General features: G+C 33.1%; 1 pseudogene; it reads left to right on the forward strand.

The window, feature by feature from the left end:
• Positions 1 to 226: 226 nt before the first annotated feature.
• Positions 227 to 2,668, forward strand: LOC122023133 (annotated as a pseudogene).
• Positions 2,669 to 8,592: the final 5,924 nt, after the last annotated feature.

Here is an 8,592-nt window from a genome sequence, read left to right on the forward strand (position 1 = left end):
TGATTATCCAAGTCTGAGATCGACTGTTTAACACTTGTGGTGGAGGTGGAGGAATCCAAGGCCAACAATATTCTTTTAGTCATTTGTTAAATCTTTGGATTTATGCAAATCTGACTCCTGACAAGGCGCCGATCGATTGGAACACACGAATGAAGATTGCTCTCGGTGCTACAAAGGGGCTCACATACTTGCACGATGTTGCAAACCCTCCCTAATTTATAGGGATATGAAGGCGGTAAACGTGTTGTTGGATGAAAACTTCAACGCCAAGCTGTCTGATTTTGGACTTGCTAAACTTGGGCCTGTCGGCGACAAAACGCCTATTTATCTTAGCTTATAGTTCAGAAATTGAAACCTACTTCTGTGCCTTTGATGTTGAAATTCTTATTTGCTCTTCACCATTGTTTCTTCTTGTGTGGAAATTGAAACTACGACTTGTATTTCTCTTTAGAAGATACACTTGAAATGCACTATATATGGTCGATTCTCATAACTGATTGTTTGCCAAGACTATATAAGATGAATGTAGACTCCATTAAGTATCCAGTTTAAAGCAAAGGATCTCCATGTGTGTGTATTTTAATTGCATAATTTTAACCCTTCTAATACCATTTTGTCGCAGGTGCGGACACTGCAAGAAGCTTGCCCCTGAATATGAAAAGCTTGGATCAAGCTTTAAAAAGGCTAAATTTGTTTTGATTGGGAAGGTTAGCATCGTTCTAAATCAGGCCAAGAAGCATCATCTCTTTTACTGAATAGAACTTGCTAAGATTCCATTTTTGGTTTTATCTTTTCTGATCATTTTGGGTCTAAATGTAGCACACTACTAGTGTGTTATACTGCCATGTAGTGATTGGGCTTAATTTACCTTTTTTGTTGGTATATTTAGGTGGACTGTTACGAACATAATAGCATATGCAGCAAATGTGGAGTGTCAGGATACCCAACAATTCAGTGGTTTCCTAAAGGGTCCTTGGAACCAAAAAAGTGAGTATGATCCTGTCCTGGAATTAGATACATCATTTTGGTTTTATGTTTTTCTTTAATCTTTCACAGAACAGTCTTCTTTACATTTGATGCATAATAAATATGAACAATCATGCAGATAAGAAGGTCCATGAACTGCAGAAGCACTTACTGAGTTTGTGAATACTGAAGGGGGTACATTACAAGTTATATTTACTAAAAATTCTTGAAATGGAAATTTTAGATATGGTCAAATATTATTCTTTCACCTGAATTAATTTTTTACCTTTTATTTGTGGGCTTATTGTTGTAGGAACAAATGTGAAACTAGCAACTATCCCTTCTAATGTAGTAGTATTGACTCCAGACATTTGATCAGATTGTTCTTGATGTAAATAAAGATGTTCTTGTTGAATTCTATGCACCATGGTTAGTGTATTTGCTGAGGTTCTTTTTTTTTCTCTCCATTTGTAGCATTAGATACTTTTCCTTATCCACTGTAGATGACTAAGTTTCTTATCTTCAAACAGGTGTGGCCACTGCAAGCATCTTGCTCCTATGAGTATTTTTGTTGAGACAGGGCTTAAGACCTAGATTAGCCTAAGGTCATATTTGCTATGTTTTTAATTATGAGATTACTAGATCTAACCTGATTCATTGATGTGGATTCAGTCAATTGTGTACCTTGAATGCTTCATTAGTTCTGCTACCTATTTAGATTTTAGAGAAATATTATATGATGTTAATTTAGAGTAAGTTGAAAGTAGGTATCAGTTATTGAATTATATGTATTTTGAAACTTACATATTGATAAATAGTTATCAAACTGAGAGTTTTGTATTTCTAATCACCTATGTACTAGATTTAGATTTGGGGAATTGTGGTATTGTGATGTCAGTTTATACCTTAAATGCAGAATCAACATCTGATTGAGAGGAGGATCAGATTCACTCACAATTCTTGTTTTCTACAAATTTAATATTTGAATTCGTTGATGTTTGAGAAGAAGTGTAATGCTAAAAATACTTCCAACCTTATCCAACATTCATCTGACATGAAAATTGTGTGAAAAATGTGCATTATGACCTACTATATTTTGTGCTTAATCATGATTATTTCTCAAATTATCATGATGAAGTCCTCTTTAGTCATATTTTTTGGTATATCATCCTTACTATGATAGGGTGTTAGTAATAATTTGGTTTGATATGAATGATTCCATCTAAAAATTCACTATACTAAAGACTATTTAGTCATTTCCTATGTGGGAGGACTAGAATTTTCAACTTTGTCATTCTGAAATTAGTTTGTTAAGCGGGATGCCTTCTGCATTTTAGGTATGGAGTTAGTGGTTATCCTACCTTGAAGTTTTTTCCCAAGGAAAACAAAGCTGGTGAAGAATATGAGGCTGAACGGGAGTAGGATGATTTTATTAAATTTATTAATGAGAAATGTGGCACTAGCCGTGATGCGAATGGTCAACTTACTTTCCAGGTGAGTGATAGATTGTGAAGGATCATATTGACAAACTTTGTTCTTCAGCCGTATTTGAAGATTGGTTTGACTAATGCAGGCTGGTATTGTGGCAAGCTTAGATGCTTTAGTGAAGGAGTTTGTGAGTGCTTCCAATGAAGAGCAAAAGGCAATTCTCTCTAGGATGGAAGAGGAAGTTGCAAAGCTAACCGGTTCATCTGCAAGGTAGGGCATTTTTCAAGTCTTTAGCTATTGCACTCACTACTACCGAATATGTATATGAATGTGTTGTCAGCTGGTTTTCTTTAATGCATTTCTTTGATAACAACATGTTACTTTATTTTGGTATTCTCTCTCATATTTAAGAATTTCTCTCCCCTTAGATGATATATATAACATAATGCATTGTACATTTGTACTTGATAAGGTCGAACACTGATTAGGACCGATCCTAGGATGTTATAGTTGATATTTTTTAGTTTATGTTGTGTATTTTTTTTTAAAAAAAAACTACTCCAGTTAGACACTGTTTTTGACCCTTGACGCTCCTTTTTAGCCCTCAAACCTCCATTTTTTCCTTGGAGCATCCAGAACTTGGGTAAAACATGAACAAGTAGATAGATCCCTTTTAGATATTCGTTGCTCTAGTTATTGCGCTTGGGGTTTATGATCTGATCTTTCATTTGATTTCCTCTAGTATAAGCCTAGCTCGAAGAGGATAAGGTTTGAAATTCATGTTGACTAGTTAGCATTTTAGTTATTTTCTCCTTGAAATAAAAACTTGTTTTGATGTTATTGTATCATTGGAAATCATATAAATAAATTGATGTTACTCATCTTTATTGCAGCTGAGGAATTTATTTACTTTCCATGTACTCTTAGTGATAAAAGTGAATTTATTATTTGCAAACTAAAAGTGAATTTATTTACTTTCCATATACTCTAAGTGATAAACAGTTATGTCATTTGAGTCGACTACTAATGAATTGAATTTGAAAGATTAAAATTGTTGTTTATGTAGTTAGATTAAAATTTTTGGTTTGGATTATATTAAGTCCCAGGAATGATAGATCTATCACTATATGATGTGCTTGAGATAATTGATGAATGTTTCTCTTTTTAAGCATTCCAATTAGTCATCTTATTACCTAGTGCTCTTACTGCTTTTTTCAACTATGATTTTTTGTCTTGGTTTACTAATATATTATTTATGTGTTTTTACAGTTTACAAATCTCAAGTACTCCAGAGTTGAAATTGATGAAGTGCGGTTCAAGTGGGATGAATGCATGCTAGATTACATTTGAGTAGGAAAGATATTTGATTTTTGAAAATTTTGGATGATGCATGCATTTGCATGGAATGTAAATTGCGGATACTACCTTGATGTGTACAATATCTATTACCTTTTGATATTGTAAAAAGAATATTTGTATATTTTATGGATATTGTTGTAAGAAGAATATTTATGTAATTTGTGAATATTTGAGTATTTTATGGATACTGTTGGAAGAAGAATATGTGTAATTTGTGAATATTTATGTATTTTATGGATATTGTTGTAAAAATAATATTGGTGTATTTTATCGGTTTTTCACTGTTTCGGAAATTGAATTTGTGCTGTTAAACAATATTGATATTACATCGGTTTTTCACCGTTGCAAAACCGATGTTATTAACTATTTTTACATCGATCGTATACCGCTGCAAAAACTGGTGTTATTAACATATAATATTACATCGGTTTTACACCGTTGATGAAACGGTGTCGTTAAGTGATACTACACCGGTTAATAACCGATTCGATCACCGGTGTCGTTAAGTGATACTACACCGGTTTTAACCCGATGTCTAAAATGGCAGACTTTTTACATCGCCTTCATAGACATCGGTCGAAAATGTAATAGACACCGATGAAAAACCGATGTCTATGAGGGTTTTTGTTGTAGTGTTTACTTTGTTTAATAATTTTAGAAAATTTAATTCTGAATTAATACTGACTTAGTTAATCTAAGTTAAATCTAATAAATAGGATGATGTAAAAAAAAAATTAAATTATAACATAGACTTTCATTAAATCAGTTAGTTAATATGAAATGTAAGTTATTTTAATAAAATAAGTATTAAATTATTGAATTGAGTCAAGTGAAAGTTAATCAATAATCCATTGATAATGATTAACTATTATTAAATTAGTACCAAATTATTTTTTTCAACCTTAAACTAAAGGTTAACTTCATGCACCTAAATCTAAAATTAATTATTTAATCAAACTTAAGTGAACAATCATAATAACGTATAAATAATTTTGATGAAAATTAGTGTTATGAATAGAAAATTCCCTAGGTACTAAGGTAGAAATCATTGTTAATAACAAAGATAACCAGAACGTGCTAGGTTAAGGGGGAGCAAGGGCCTTAAAAATGTGTTGCACATTTTAACATACTCAAATTCTAGTATAAATTAAGGGAGAGTAATAAATTTAGGAGAATAATAAATTCAGGGGGAGTATCAAATTCAGGGAGAGGATCAATTTTTTTAAAATATTTACTTAGAAAATTATTTCCTTAAGCCTTTTTTTATTAAAAAATCCTTAGATTTTTTTTTAATTATTCCTTATCAAATTTCTCTTTAAAATCTCTTTTTAAAATCCTACCTCAATTTAAAAAAAATTACTTTGAAAATCTTGCTTTAAATGTTTTTTGGTAAATATTTTTAAAAGCCTTATTTCAAAAATAATCTCAGGTTCAGGGGGAGTATTAATATTTTAATAAAAAAAACTTCTTCCATCATTAAAACTACTAGCATCCTCAAAACTTTATAGTTTATTTTTTAAAAAAGTTTTAAAGATAGCTATAAATAATAGTTTAACAAGTTTAAGTTTTTGAAAAGGTATCTTAAAAACTCAGTTTTTCAGAAAGTTTCAAAATCTTACTTAAGTTTTACCATGTTATTTTTGAAAATATCCCTATGTCTTTCCCTATTTCTAAAAAGTTTTCCAAATGTTTTTGAAAAATTACTATGTTCCCTTATATCTTTTTCAAAATTCCCTATTTCAAAAAAGTTTTCAAAATCTTTTTGAAAAACTATTCCTTGTTATTTTTAACTTTAAACATTATTTTTGAAAACTCTAGCATTATCAAATTTTGTATTCCTTGTTTTTGAAAAAAATTTATGAAAAATTGGTAAAAAATTTCAACTTTAATTTTGAAAATCTTGACTTAAAGTTTTCTAACATTCAATTTTGAAAAGTATTTTTTTCCAACTTATTAACTTATTTTACTAAGTTAAACTTCCCTAAGTGAACCTGGAAAATTTTTTGTTGTCAACTTTTTCTTTCCTTAGTCAATTTTCCCTAACTTGTCTATGCTTATTTTTTTATGAATGCCAAAGGGGAGGGTTAGGTGAATTATGTTTGCAAATCTAGACAAAATACCAAAATCAATCTAAAAGCATATCATCTGTCTAGTTATTTTTGCATATTTTTTACTAACTTAACTCAGGTTGTCATTGCATCAAAAAGGGGAGATTGTTGGTGCGGTTAACACTAACAGTCTAACTCAAGTTTTAATGAATGACAAAATAAGTTAAGTTAGGTTTGTTGTGATCTAACGATCTAACTAAGTATGCAGGAGAAGTCCAGATAGGTCGATGGGCTAAACAGATATCTGACAAGAAATCTAGCTATGTCGATAGACTAACCATATAGCTGGTATGAAGTTTAGATAGGCTGATGGGCTGACTAGATATCTGGCTCGAAGTCCAGCTAGGTCAATGGGTCAATCGGATAGCTGGCACGAAGTCTAGACAGGTCGACGGGCTGACCGGATGTTTGGCAGGATGGTAAGTTAAGGTAAGTCACTCGAGAGGAGTGACTTGGTAAGGGCGCGTTCCCTGTTTGAGAGAACAGTAGGCATCAATCCAACTTAGATCCATTTCAGAAATCTAAGTTGAGATTTTGACTAGATTCTGATTTCGAGGAGACAGAATCTAATTACTACTTTGTTTCTATTATATTTGTGCTAACTTTTGTTTTGCATGATAGTATAATGTTTATTACCTTGGACTAATCTTTTTCTTATAGGAAAAAGGTTTTACTGGAAAAAGTGGTCTGGGCGCCCGGAAGGGATCCGGGTACCCAGAATGCAAAAGTCTATCTCGTCGCCAGCGTGGAGCGCACTGATTAGTTGGCCGACATCACGGTCCAGGCGCTCGGAAGGGATCCAGGTGCTCGGAATTGCTTATATAAGCAGTCTTCCACCAAGAGATAAACACAACTCCTTCTACGATTGCTCTATTGCGCACTGCTCGAAAGACACTCCTGCGACGCTGCGAAGCTCCTCTAACAACCTGCGACTCAGTTTCATTTTCCTTGTTGTTGGTATTTTTTATAGTTCGTGTACTAAATTGTGTAATACTTTTTGAGAATTATTAATGATTGCCCAACAAAAGTACTCTCACGTGCGGGCCTTGGAGTAGGAGTCGACGAAGGCTCCGAACCAAGTAAAATTGGTTTGTTAGCGTTGCTTCAATTTTTCTCTTCCGCTGCGTACTCGATTTAATTTACGATTTTTGATGATCGCTATTCACCCCCTCTCTAACGAACTTTACGATCCAACAAAGTTAATACAAACTAAGACATGACATAAGTACACAAACCTAGTGACTCTCTATGTCCCATAAAAAAGTCTCTACTAATAGGTTTGGTGAAGGGGTCAGCATACATATTGTGTGTTGAAATGTACTTGACAGTCATTTCATTCTTCTCAATGATGTCTCTCACATAGTGATATCTGGTATCTATGTGTTTGGTTCTACTATGAAACTTAGGGTCTCGAGTGTAAGATATAGCAGCCTGATTATCACAATAAATTATTACTGGCCTCTCACTATCCGCTATAATCCCTAAGTCATCTAATAGTCTTCAGAGCCAAACACTCTCTTGAACTGCTAATGAGCAAGCCAAGAACTCAGCCTCCATCGTAGATAGAGAAACACATGTTTGCTTCTTACTACTCCAACAAATGGATTCGCCATTGAGCAAGAAAGTAAAACCTGATGTAGATTTGTGTTTATCCATATCACCTCCCCAATTGGCATCTGAGTATCTCACAAGTCGCAAATCACCTCCTCTATAACACAAAGAGAAGTTTGCAGTCCCTTTTAGATATCGAAAAATCCTCTTCACTGCTCTCTAGTGAGCCTTTCTAGGATTTGCTTGATATCTACATACCAAACCGACTACATAGCATATATCCTGTCGTGTACATAGCATTGCATACATTAGACTTCTCACTATACTAGAATAAGGTACTTTACTCATTTTCCTTATTTCAACTTGAGTTTTAGGACACATATCCAAGCTTAGACCTTCACCTTTAGTGATTGGAGTATCAATGGGATTATAATCACCCATCCCAAAGCGCTCGAGAATTTTCTTAATGTAGGTGTCTTGTGAAAGAGCCAACACTCTTCTTGAGCGATCCCTCCAGAACTTTACTCCAAGGATGAACTCAGCTTCACTCATGTCTTTCTTGTCAAAGTTAGATGACAACCATGTTTTCATAGTTATAAGATACTCAATATTGTTCACAACCAACATTATATCATCAACATATAATGATAAAATCATAAAAGAGTCTTCTAACCTTTTTAAATAGACACAATGATCCTCCTCGAACATTATAAAACCATAAAATATTACCTCCTCATGAAATCTTAGGTACTACCGCCTGGATAATTGCTTTATGCCATATATCAACTTTTGAAGTGACAAACCTTATCTTCTTAACCTACTAAAACAAGCCCAGAGGGTTGTTCCATGTAAATCTCCTCATCCAAACTTTCATTAAGGAAAGCGGTCTTAATATCCATCTGGTGTAACTCTAAATCTAAATTGGTGACAATAGTTAAAAGTAAACGGATCGATGTAAACTTGACTACTGGGGAGAAAGGCTCCTCATAGTCAATGCACTTTGTTTGTGTGTAACCCTTGACTACCTGATGTGCGTAGATTATATACACTTTTAATCATACTTTTATTAGAGTGTATACTAAAAGTCTAGCTTTTTGTATAAATATTTATTTTGAAATAAGAATCACATTGGCCAAATGTCTATATTTATGCTAAGTGTAGTTGTCCATTTAATTTATAT

The sequence above is a fragment of the Zingiber officinale genome, chromosome 9B, assembly GCF_018446385.1.
Source record: "Zingiber officinale cultivar Zhangliang chromosome 9B, Zo_v1.1, whole genome shotgun sequence".
Taxonomy (NCBI): domain Eukaryota; kingdom Viridiplantae; phylum Streptophyta; class Magnoliopsida; order Zingiberales; family Zingiberaceae; genus Zingiber; species Zingiber officinale.